Source organism: Panthera tigris, chromosome F2 (genome assembly GCF_018350195.1).
Source record: "Panthera tigris isolate Pti1 chromosome F2, P.tigris_Pti1_mat1.1, whole genome shotgun sequence".
Taxonomy (NCBI): Eukaryota; Metazoa; Chordata; class Mammalia; order Carnivora; family Felidae; genus Panthera; species Panthera tigris.
The window spans coordinates 61,657,956-61,671,373 of record NC_056676.1 but is presented as its reverse complement, the minus strand read 5'-3'; positions in this window follow the sequence as shown (position 1 = coordinate 61,671,373).

The following is a 13,418-nucleotide window of genomic DNA, read 5'->3' as shown; positions in this document are numbered from 1 at the left end:
GCCTTGACATCATCACTGGTCCTTGACCTCTCCAGATCACAAGTATTTTCAAAAATCTGCTGAGAACTATGGATGCTCTCTCATCAAAAAAAAAAAAAAAAGTACACAACACAAATCTTTGCATTCATTTTCAAAGGGTTCAAGGATCTTCTGAATCTCATCCCATTGTAGGAACTCCTGCTGTACTCAGAGAATGTTGTTCAGAAGGGGAGACAGGTAAGTAAATGGGCCTTAGATCCATAGCCCTCATCTTGCATTTTCAAGCTTCTCAGTGCTTCCAAGCATGTCCAAAAGACCAGCTAACTCAGTTCTGGATATACGTAGTAAAGGTATTGCTATTGCCCAGTTTCTGTCCCAATGTGTGAAGTTGAAAGTGTAACGAGTACTTCTGTTAACAAAAATATTTTTCATTATTGCCCTTGGTAAAAAAAAGAAGCAAATAGACCCACTCTTGCCAATGCCGATTCCAACATCGGTCTTCCAAAATCAGTATTAATGTATTCTCTTCAAATTAGGACTTTTGATTTTCTGTGGATAACAAGAATATTAGCTATGCCTTTTTCATGCTGTTTCTGTTAAAATTTTAAACACTTCTTTTGGTTCAATGTGTTGTTCAATTCAGCTGAGGTTGGGGGGTAAGATGTCTATTAGTAGGAAACCAAGTACACATCCTGTGTCCTCATATGGTATCATTTCAAGCTTGTCAATTCTTTTTTTTATGTTTATATGAATGCTTTTATTTATTCATAACCCATTTGCTTCCACAAAGTCGTTGAAGCAATTCACAAGAAAATATACCATAAAATAGAAAGTTATAAATAAACTACAATCAGGATCAGAGAAATTGTAGAGTAATTAGGATATCGAGACAAGGATGTAGGTTGCAGTCTATATACTCTGGCCATCATTATTGAAGAGAAATTAGAAATTTCTTTTTTTTTTTTTTAACGTTTATTTATTTTTGAGACAGAGAGAGACAGAGCATGAACAGGAGAGGGTCAGAGAGAGGGAGACACAGAATCTGAAACAGGCTCCAGGCTCTGAGCTGTCAGCACAGAGCCCGACGCGGGGCTTGAACTCATGGACCATGAGATCATGACCTGAGCCGAAGCCGGATGCCTAACCGACTGAGCCACCCAGGCGCCCCGAGAAATTAGAAATTTCATGTCAGCCTTGAGGCAATCAAAGATCTGATGCAGGATTTACAACATCCATAAAAATAAACATGGATGTCTAGTGGAGAATACAAAAGTCACATGAATTTTTAACATAAACAGAAGAAATCGTACTCCCCGTGCTGAGGGCTGTGCCTCCTGGAAGTATGAGTTCAGTCTTTTCTGGTGATGAGGGTGAAAAAGTTGGAGAAGTACCACTTTGGGGGAAGTCAAATTTTCCTTCCCACATAAGTCTGAGAAAAATTTCTTAATGTATATGTCTAGATGGGACCCTGAGTAAAGCTGTAGACAATATCCCTATAGCATATGCAATAAAGGTTTTCAAGTAGCTGCTTCTTAGGATGTCCCTCAAAGGCAACAAAGGACACAGCAAGGACGTATACAGCCCAGTGGAAAAAATCCTGTGAGCGCAGAATCATGTGGTTTCACTTTATGAACTCCTTCCTAAAGGATTAAGGATGAGGAATAAGCTAGAACCCCTAGCAACCAACCTCAGTCATAATAGCATCAACTTGTAATGTGTCAGGCACTTTAATAAATTATTTTGTTTAATTTTTACAATAACTCTCCAAGGTTGGTGCATTGGTCAAGACTTTTTGTTGCAGGTGCCTAAACCCCAACTCAAACTGCCTTAAGGAGAGAAAGAGAGAGAGAGAGAGAGAGATTTATGAGTTGGTATATCAAAAAGTCCAGGGCTAGGTGGAGCTTGTGGCTCTCCCAGTATCCACAGGTGCTGTTTTTTTGTCTGAGTGGGAAAAAATGGCATCTCACAACTCCAGGTTTACGTGGAAAGAGACTTGGTCTTACAACATCCATGCCAGCCTAGAAAATAGACTCCAATTAACCATTTTGGGGTCTCTTGACCATCCCTTGGTCCAGTCAGTATGTCCATGAGGATGTGGCTCTCTGATTGGCTGGCCCATGGGAGGGAAGGTGAGTCCCTACATTGACAAGAATCACCACCACAAGAATCCCATGGAGTTAGAGGAGAAGGAGAATTTACCCCCCCTCCCCGCCCCACCACAATGGATGCAGGACAGACAAAATGACCAGACAGACACTGCAGGAGGTATTATTATCCCCACTTTACAGATGAGAGCATGGGGGCCAACAAAAACAAATGGCAGAGACTAGATGAGGTTGTAAATCCTGCCTTAGGCATAATTGGTTAGGTTACGCTGTGGTAACCAGAAATGAAACTCCGAATTTAATGGTTTAGTACCCTCAAAACTCACCTTACTCACCTTACATGCCTCACTCAGGTTGAGGTTTAGGGGAGGCTCTGCTCCCACAGTACTCAAGGACCCAGGCCAACAGGGAAGATTCTAGCATCTGGAAGACCTAGATTCCAGGCCCATAAAGCAGAGGAAAAAAAGAAGCATGAAACACTGACAGCCATTGCTCACAGAGTGAGTCACATGGTTCTGCTCAACAGCAGGATGGTTAGGGAATCACTGGGGGGATGGAAAGGCTGGTGGGATGTACGTAGGTATTTATGAGTATTAAATATCTCTGCCATTTAGGTCTCTATGACTCCAAACCTTTGTCTCTTACCTATCGTACCTCAGTCACGTGTTCCTCGAGTGCCACAGAAGCAAATGTGAGCAGTCAGAATTTCTGGGCAGCCTAGTCCCCTAAGAGTCATGAATGAGAAACAGATGGATATACTCGACCCTCAAGTGATCCTAGGAGAAAGGATTTAGAACACAGCAGGCTTATAATGGCTGTTCAGCCTTCTGCCTTCCCCTCAGGAGCCTCAGAGAAGGGGCGTGGCGGGGTGACTGATTGGTCTGTCGGACTGCCTACAGCTGGTCCAGCTTCCTTCAGGCTGCCAGGTACGGGCTAAACCTCCAAAGCCTTGTGCTTTGAAGCTGCGATTGTGTTTCTGAATTTAGCTCTTCACATGATTTGAATTCCTGTCTTTAGTGACAACAACAGGCTGTGATGGTGGATGCAGGAATCCAAGGGCATCTGGACTAATCAGGAATAATCTAGATAAATCCTTGCCTCGTTAATGCCCACTGTTTTGATCCCAAACACCTACCAAGTCCCATATCTGCAAGAGCCAGACTGTGGACCTTGAACACCCTCTCTGCCTCTCTGGCCTAAACCAGAATTTGACTGAAGAGGTAACATCAGGCCTCTTTCACCTGAGGCCCAGGTCTTCAAAAGTTTCAAGAGGAAACCTGAGGCCAAGAGGAAAGAGAAAAGGAAGCTTTCCAGATGAGAGTGCTAAGAGAAGACAACGCTTTTAACTTCTTTGCTTCTCCTGCTGTAAACTCTACCCCTAGTGCCACGGCCACCCCCTCAGATGGCCCTGAAGACGCCATTATTGAGAGTTTCCTACTTTCACATGTAATATCTGGGGAGAGACCACTGACCCTCTCCAGCTACTCCAAGTACTCCCTTACATGGCCCAGTGATGAGACCAGCTGGCACCTTTGAAGTGTCAGCAGAAGTGATGACACTCCCTAACCCCCTGGGGAAAAGCAAGGAACAGCCAGTGTCTTCTTCCACCCTTCTCCTCCGGGCATCCAAGGCCACTTGGGAGGTTACATATACCAGATGGTGAGGCTATAAGGAGAGATGCCCCATCTTATCAGATTTTACACGTGTAAGAAATAAAATTTTATTGTGTAAGCTGAGATTTCAGGATTTGCCTGCTATGGCAGTTAGCATTAATTATCCTAATCCAATATGAGACATGTGTAAAAAAAATCTTAATGTTTAAAAAAATCATATAGAGGGTGCCTGGGTGGCTCCGTCAGTTAAGTGTCCAAATCTTGGTTTCAGTTGCGGTTATGATCTCATGGGTTCGTGAGTTTGAGCCCCATGTCAGGCTTTGTGCTGACAGTGCAGAGCTTGCATGGGATTCTCTCTCTCTCTCCCTCTCCCTCGCTCATGCATGCTCTCTCTTTCTCTATATAAATAAATAAACATTTTTTTAAAGTTTTTTTATTTTGGGAGAGAGAGAGCACAGACAGGGGAGGGACAGAGAGACTGTCAGCACAGAGCCTGATGTGGGGCTCAAACTCACAAACTGAGATTATGACCTGAGCCAAAATAGAGCCAGACACTTAGCCAACTGAGGCACTCAGGTGCCCCTATATTATTAATTTTTGAGTCATAATGGCACTGTGGTTTGTACAGGTGAATGTCTTATTCTTGGGAGGTATTTGTTGGACTATTTAGAGATAAAGTTTCATGCTATCTGTAACTTACTTTAAAGGTTTCAACAACAACGAACACATGTGTATGCAAACATATAAAGACCTGCACACCTAGAAGAGGGAGAGAAGACAAATGTGGCATAATAATGTGGATTTAGGCAATGGAAAAATGAGTGTTCATTGCATATTGTTATTTCACCTTCTCCGTAGATCTGAAATTGTTCAAAAAAAAAAAAAGAGTCTCCACTCCTACTTTCTATCCTTTGTTTTGCTGTATTTTCTGCACCTCGAGTTCTTTGAAATTATGTATTTATTTATGTCATTGATTATTGGATCTTTTTCTTTCACTAGAATGTAAGCCTCTGGGAGAAGATGTTTGTCAGTCTGGTAAACCAGTTTATCCCAAGTACCTAGACCAGAGTAGCACTCAATTAATAATTGTTAAATGAGTGAATGAATGACCCATCCAGAGACCTTGACCCATGCTGGATCCCGGCCTCCTTAAGGATGAGTCAGGGGAGAGTATCTTGAATACCTCCAACCCCCCCAACAACCCAAGGACTCCCAAAACAACCAGCAAATCAGCAAATCTGATCTGAGTATGCACACTCAGCCTCATGGAGCTACACAAACAGGGAGATTTCAGTCCCCTGAAACATCACACAGGTCCACATACAACAAAGATGGCTGTGAGGGCCCTTTTGGCTTTATAAAGGCACATTAGCAATGTTGCCCCATTGAACACTCAGGTATAGCCTACAAGATAGGTAAAATTATTAGCCTGTTGACAGAGGGAACCAAAACACAGAAGGGCCCACATGATTTGCCCAAGGTGCAACACTTTTATTATTTTTTTATTTTTTTATTTAAAAATAAACACTTTTAGTTGGCTAAGATGCGAACCCTGCTCTTCTGACTCAGAACATTTGTGCTTTTCACTATATATCAGACCATCTAAAAATATTACAGTTACTAACAGGCAGCATTTCTAATTGCCAAATGAGTTCCATATATATATATACACACGCATCCCCAAAGAGTTCATTACATGAAAGAAAACAGGGATCACTTGTCTAAAAGGTAGACCCTTGTGATGTACAATGACAACTACTTATTTTGTCATTGAGATGGAGGTTCTAAGGGCACTGGTTTTGAGCTAAGCCTGGGTCCTCGAAGGCAAGTGCTTTAGTTCCTTAATCCACTAGCTTGCCCTTTTGTACTTCACCTCCATAAAGACAGTCAACCCATTACAATAGTGGCCTCAGAGCTCTAACATCACACCGTGACAACACCTGACACCTTGTAAGCTACACAGAGCCCTGTCTCAATCAATACTCGAATGGAAAGCAGAAACTGAAAAGAAATTTCAAGCATTGCAAGGAATAGTGCTGCTCGCTGAGAAGGTTGCCCTCTTAACCATGAGTCAATCCGTACCACTTGCCTGATAGGAAAGGGGGGCGGGCGGTTAAAAGCATTGTTCTATCTTATTCCGGAAGCAGAAAGCCTGACTCCTAGGAGCCGGCACTTATTAAAAATCCAGTAGTGCCTTCTGGTTAGACTGGAATGCCTTTTGATCATGGTTCAACTCAGGTAATTACATTCCCATCCAAATTTCCATTGGTCTCCAATTAGCTCAAACAGGCTTGCAGAATTTGCTATAAAATACAGTGTTAAGCTTAATCAGTGCAATGATCAAATATGTATTTTATATGTTAGAAACCTATGTGGAGGTAACTGACTATAAAGTCTATATTTAAGATCTGTTTGGAGACTTTTTCCTTTCTTTTCTAAAGCAACCTTATTGACATGTAATTAATATATACCATAATTCACCATTGTCAGTACACAATTCAATATTTTTAAGTATATTCACAGAGCTGTTCAACCATCTACCACAATCTAATTTTAGAACATTTTTTTATCGGCCAAGAAAAGAACTCTGTCCCCATTAGCAGTCACTCCCCATTCTCTCCAGCCCTCCCCTTCCTCCAGTCCCGGGCAACCGCTAGTCTACTTTCTAAGTCTATAGATTCGCCTATTCTAGACATTTCGTATGTATGAAATTATACAATGTGTGATCTTTTGTAACTGGCTTCTTTCACTTAGCATAATGTTTCAAACGTTCATCCGTATTGTAGCATTATCAGTACTTCATTCCTTTTTATTCTCGACTAACATTCCATTGTATGAATATGCAACATTTTGTTTGTCCCTTCATCAGTTGATAGGCATTTGGGTTGTTTCCACTTTTGACTATTAAGAATAACACTGTCAGAAGAATTCATCTGCAAGTTTTTGTGCGGACATAGGCTTTCATTTCTCTTGGGTATATACCAAGGACTGAAATTCTAGATTGTAGGTAACTATATGTTTAACTTTTTCAGCATCTGCCAGACTATTTTCCAAAGTGGCTGAAACTTTTTACATTCCCCTTTGCAATGTGTGAGAGTTGCAATCTCCCACATCCTTGTCAATACTCGTTATTGTGATTTTTTGATGATAGCCACCCTAATCAATATGAAGTGATATATTAACGTGGTTTTGACTTGCATTTCCATAATAACTAACGATGTTAAGCATCTTTTCCTGTGTCTGTCAGTCATATGGTATATCTTCTTTGGGGAAATGTCTATTCATATCCTCTAATCACTTCTTAAATTTGGTGATTTGTCTTTTCATTGAGTTGTAAGCATCTCTATATCTTAGATATAAGTCCTTTATCAGAGATACGATTTGCAGATATTTACTATCATTCTATCTATTTGTTGCCTTTGTACGTTCTCGATGGTGTCATTTGCCGCACAGAAGTTTTAAATTTTGGTGTAGTCTAACTTATCTTTTTTTTTTTTTTTTTTTTGGTCACTTGTGCTTTTGTTCAGTTGGAAAAACTTACTTTTTCTCCTGTGTTTTTCTCCTTTACCTTCATACGACTACCAGACTCAGTACTTCCGACACCAGACGTGTTGGGGGGGGGCGGGTTTCCACATGAAACAATTCTCTGATGCCAGCCAGGTGTCCTGCGGTTCAACTCAATTCTGACACTGTTTACCTGGAGATAGCATCCCATAAGCTAAGGGCTCAGTCCCACAAGACGTCTCTCTCTTCAGATACCAGTTACAAGTTCCCATTGTTACCTGTGCTTCTGACTGACTGACCATAAATTGGAGATTACCATGACCCCCTCCTTGGGTTCAGTTAATTTGCTAGAGATACAGAACTCAAAGAAATATGTCCTTACATTCGCCACTTTATTATAAAAGAACATGGTAAAGGATACAGGTGAATAGCCAGATGAAGAGATGCATAAAGAGAGGTCTGGGAGAACCCCAAGTGCAGGAGCTTCTGTCCTGTGGAGCTAGAGAGTCACCCTCCTGGTGTATGGATGTGTCCACCAACTGGCAGCTTTCCAAACCCTGTTTGGGATTTTTATAGAGGCTTCATTACGCTGGCATGTTGATCATTAATTCAATTCCCAGCCTCCTCTCCTCTTCCCAGAGGATAGGGGATGGGGTTGGAAGTTACAGTCTTGTAATCGTGGTTTGGTTTTTCTGCTGACCAGCCCTCACCCAGGAGCCCCCCAAATATTGTCTCATTAGAACAAAAGAGACTCCTGTCACCCAGGAGATTCCAAAGGGATTTGAGAGCTCTGTGTGAGGAACCAAGGTCAAAGATCAAACATTTGAACAAAAGATGCTCCTTCTGCTCTTATCGCTTAGGAAGTTACAAGAGTTTTAGAAGCTCTGTGCCAGGAATAGGAGGCAGAGACCAATATATATATATATATATTTTTTTTCTATTATTTGATAGCTGTCCTATCCAAGTAACTGTTTTCTAACCAAAGGTCATGAAGATTTACTCCTATGTTATTTTTAAAGACTTTCATAGTTTTAGCACTTACATCTAGGTCTATGGTCTGTTTTTACTTCATCTTTGTATATGGTGTGAGTCAGGAGTCCAGCTTCATTGTCTTGCATGTGGATGTTTAGTCGTCTCAGAACCATTTGCTGAAAAGGTTACTTTCTCCCTTTGAATTGTCTTGACATCTGTGTCGAAATCAATTAACCAGAAATGTAGAGGTTGGGTTTATTTTTTTTTCATCAGCATGCTGTACATATTCCCCTAAAAGTTAGAGTTAACTAAATTGGTTTGTTTTATTGTTTGGGAAATACCTGATATGTTCCTAGAAAAGAGGATTTACAAAGTACACATTGGCCCATAGAACATGACATGTTAAAGATGACCTTAAGCCCCTTCCATATTTTATAAGGGATAGTAATTTTCAAGTCCAAATACTAAACTACTATGTCTGCAATAATTATAACTATGCTAGCTATTACTATAGCTAGCATATATTGGACCTGGGACTGTGCAGAGCTCTTTGAGTATCTGTGGCACTTAATCTTCCCAAGAAGATTCAGTGCATATGTGTTTCCCCAGATAAGGAAATTGAGGCTTAGAGGGGTTTTGTGGGCTTTTTGCCTCACACAGCTAGGGAGTCACTTCTGTATTTCCAAATCTCACATGAGCTGATCACTGTCTGTATAATGGGTATAACTTGTAGGTATTGCCTAATGGTAGAAATAAACATCTCAGTGCTCCCCCAGGGTCTGAGAGCAAAGTCCCAAAAGAGCTAATTACAACCCGGAAGTGTCCTTGAAGGTACCATGTTTAATCTTTAAATTCATGCAAAATTTTCCATCACCATGATATGTGTGTTTATTGAAACTACATAACATATGTGTTTATTTAAAATAAATCTGGGTCCTGAAGGTAATCTATAGAAGTAGGGAATTCCTATATTGACGCCCCGTGCTTCTTCTTTTTTTTTTTTTTTAATTACAACCAAAGTGTTTCAGAAACAGTACATATTCCCTCCTCTAAAAACTCTCTAGAACTATCCTTAGGCCTCCCTGAAAGAGCCCTTAGGGTCACAGGATTCTGCTGTGACTGATGGACTCCACATGCTCCTGAAGCATGGCTATAAAACAATTTCCTTTAAGCAAATCTTATTTTCTTACTGACTTACATTATACCAGTGAAGATGTATTCCCACAGGAACAAAGAAATGTAGCCCCAACATGTAATTTTGAAACAATTGCATCTACAGGAAAGCTTTTCAAAATCACATCGTTTTTTAAAAAGTATATCATTTTTGAAAAATAATAATAAAGCCAAACTGAGTCACAAGGAGAATGAATAGTGTGCTAAAACTTAAAATACTTTGCCAACATCTGCATTTCCTTGTGGAGTAGTTTCCCCAAAAGGAAATTTGTCCACTGTGTTCTCTGGGCTTTTCAGCAATCAGTAACTAGTTTTAAAAGAAAAAAAAAAAAAGAGTGTTAAAATGCTTAACATTTTCAATGTATTAATTAAGGATGATCTCTTAAGTAATCCATGGCTAGAGCCATTAATGTGTTTGCTTAATATTCCGTGTATTTTCTTTAGAGTGAAAATGGGTTTATTCTGCATACATATACCTGCATAGTCCTAATTCTTTTTCTTCTGGGCTTTGATTTCCACAACGGGTGTGCAGTTTTCTGACACAGAAGAGGAAAGGAAATACTTGCTAGTCAGCTGATCTTGAAATTTCATAATTTCTGAAGGTCTTTCCTAAGCCTATTAATTAAGCTTGATAGGGCAACAAAAGGGAAAACTTATGGAAGCATGATTCTGCCCTACTGGGGATGTGCCTGGCAAGCTGGTGAAGCAAACAAGCCAGAAGTCTGTTTGCAAGAGGACTGAAATGTGTCTTAGGAGGACACAGATCCTAGAGAAAAAAGAGTGTAATACGGAGAATCCAGTAAGAAAGTTTGGTCCCAACAATAAATTGACAGCACTCTTAAGCTGGAGAGTGAAAGAGCCTTTAATAGACTATACAAATGTGTAGTCAGAAGTTACAGAAACAACCAGACCTGGTGTGACGTCTCAGGGCTAACAACACAGGGGAGCCTGTGTGGTCACTGGAATGTAGGAAGAGAAGACATGGGTCGTGCAAGGGAGAATGAGGGGAATAAATACCCGGACCTCATTCTCCTCTTACCCCCTGTCTTCTACTGGTTCTTTCCGTTGGTCAAACACAACAAAACCCCAGAGCCCATTGTTGTGTCCACTTGGATGTCAGTACTTTCCAGCCAAAGCCCTCCAGGAACACGTCTGTAGTTGAACAGTTGGGTTTATTGCTCATTAAATGAATAGGAATGCACACCATGGAGAACACTGGGGAGTCTTAATAAGGGGATGTTAGAGAGGATTTGTTTCTAGGGTTCGGCCTGCTGGTAAGTAGTTTTGGAAAAGGCTGAAGTAGAAAGAGGCTTTGCTCTGGGCTGAATGCTAAGTAAGGCAAAAGCAACTTATTGACCAATTACAGCTTTAGCATCCCCTCATTGTTCCCTAATTCTAGGTAAGATTTATTCAGGTACCCAGTCATAGAATTGTTCCCACTTCCTGACAGCATTCACCTCCCCCCAACTAAAATGGTGGGCCATTTTTATGGCTTAGACAATAATCAGTTTTTGTCTGTTTTCCCATGTAATTACAGAGTGGACTTGCTGTCTTGATTCATCCCGATCACAGAGTGTCCTTGTCTGATGTTGGGGCTCTATGCTAGATTCCATGCTCTGCCTCTCCACATTCACCCAGTGTGTGCTCTGGGAGGCTGACTCATGAGCAAGGAAAGCAGCCCCTAGCCTCTAGGACTGGCCTGATCCAGTTGGCTTGGCCTTGGGTTTCAGTTATTGAACACAAATTTGCACAGAACCTCAGCATCAGTTAAGATCACTGAAGATGCCAATTCTGAGTCCACCGTGATACTTGTCATCAGCATACACCTCTGAGCCCAGCTCTCCATGGGGAAAAGTAAAAAGTGAGAGAACTTTTGAAAAGAAAAGCCACTTACAAAGCACTAGAGCTTAAGACAGAAGACTGTCTCTATCAGAACATGACCCAAAGGGAAGAGGACCTTCTCCCACACCACTACAGGTCACTGGGCACTGTGCGTTGGGCACTTTTTGTGAGGATGTCTCCAGGACAATGGGGGATGAGTGCACATGATTGGAAACAGCATATGATTGGAAACTGATGCTCGGTGAAGCAGAGGAGGTCCAGCGGGGGTGGATGATCCATGAGCATAGAAGGAATGCCCCCTGGGGACACCCAGATACAAACAGGGGACTTTGCAGGGAGACAAGGTCTTGAATTTTGTAGGAGGGAAGAACCAGAGGAATTTGGGCTTACCATTATCGTAACTTTGTTAGTATCCATGGGCTGTTGAAGCCTAGAGGAACTTAGTATACATATTTTTAAACACCAAGCAAACTAATTTTATATGCATTTAATTAAAATGAGCTTTTCCTTGAGTTTGGCAATGATGCACAATGCGCTTTTAACAGCTTTGTGCATCATTCCCAACCTGTAAATGTGAATAATCATGCTTACTTATTTATAAAGTTCTTTGAGGTTTTTGGATGAAAGGCTCTTTTAAAGTACAAAGCATTAATTTTTTGTGACAGAGCACTATACCAGAAGTGAACATGAAGCAATATAAAAATTTTGTGTTCTTTCTTCCTTTAAGTTTTTAGTTGCTTTCTTCACAAAGACACAAAAGCCAGTCTCCAACAGGAGATCTGGTGTTTGAGATAACAGAACTAATAAAGTACTGTAAGTATAAAATCCTAGATAGGCTTGAATTGGCTACTCCTTTTGAGAATGTGAGAAATGAATTGATAGACAAAGTATTTTGTACAAATGAACTCATTTCAGTAAGTCGCACTGATAATCTTAAGAGTATGTAAATGGACCTCTATTTATAGACTCGTTATATCCATTTTTGACCAGGACGAGCAAGTGAAGCAGTAGCAATAGTCAATCATTACAAGTAACTAGACCACAAGAGAAAAATGTGCCAGTTGCTAGGTGATGACTTTCAATCTATCATTTTAGGCAATAAATATAAGATGAAGTTATGAGGAGAGAAGCTATTCATAGCTAAAACTCTAGCTAAAATGGCTATTATTTATTGCACGGAACTGAAATCGGATGAAGTCGAGAAACCCAACGTACAAACCCAGAAGCTGAGATACTACACAAGCGGACGTATTTCAAGGACAAATCCAAAGGTAAACAGAAAACGAGGATTTAGGGGAGGGAGGAGAGGATAAAAGGTTTAAGATAAAAATGGACTCGACTGCGTCACTTATTACCATGTTTCAAACCATAAAATAAAATGGAAAAAACATTTTTCCGAACTTTACCATTCTGAGAAAGACGACAAGTCTTTCAGCCCCTATCAGTTACTTTGCAGGTGGCAATAATACATTTGGCACAATGGCATATGCAAATGCTGTGTGAGACCCTGTGTTTCCGCCCTCTGAGAGCACAGAGATTGGCTTGGAAGTATAGGTAACGCAAATGAAACGATCAGAGAAGAGCAGGGGCATTAAAAACGTTCGGTTAAAACCTATGCCTAGCCTAAAACAAGCACTCAATCAGTGCTGGCTAAATAATAAAGAATTGTGTGTGCCGTAAGGGTGCCTGTTGCTGGTTCTATAAGGGGAAAGCCATAGCTGCCTCAAACACAGCTGAGAATTACAAAGCATACGAAATAGCCTCCCTCATTACCCATTTACTTTAGCAAGCCTGATAATCTAGAACAGTGGTTCTCATACTCTAGTGTGCATCAGAATTACCTGGAGAACTTGGTAAAACACAAATCACTGGGTCCCACCCACAGAGTTTCTGACCCAGTAGGTCTGAGCAGGATAATTTTCATTCTTAACATACTCCCAGGTGATATGGGTACTTCTGATCTGGGGAGCACATTTTGAGAATTACTGGTCTAAAAGATTGTAAGTAAATTTAAAAGCATGAAAGAGGATACTCATAACAGCTAACATTTACTGTGTACCCACAATACCACTATGCTTCAAATCCTCCTAGGTGATAGATGATAGATATAGATAGATAGGTAGGTAGGTAGGTAGGTGATAGAGATAGATAGATAGATAGATAGATAGATAGATAGGTAGATAGATAGGTGGAAGGAAGGAAGGAAGGAAGGAAGGAAGGAAGGAAGGGA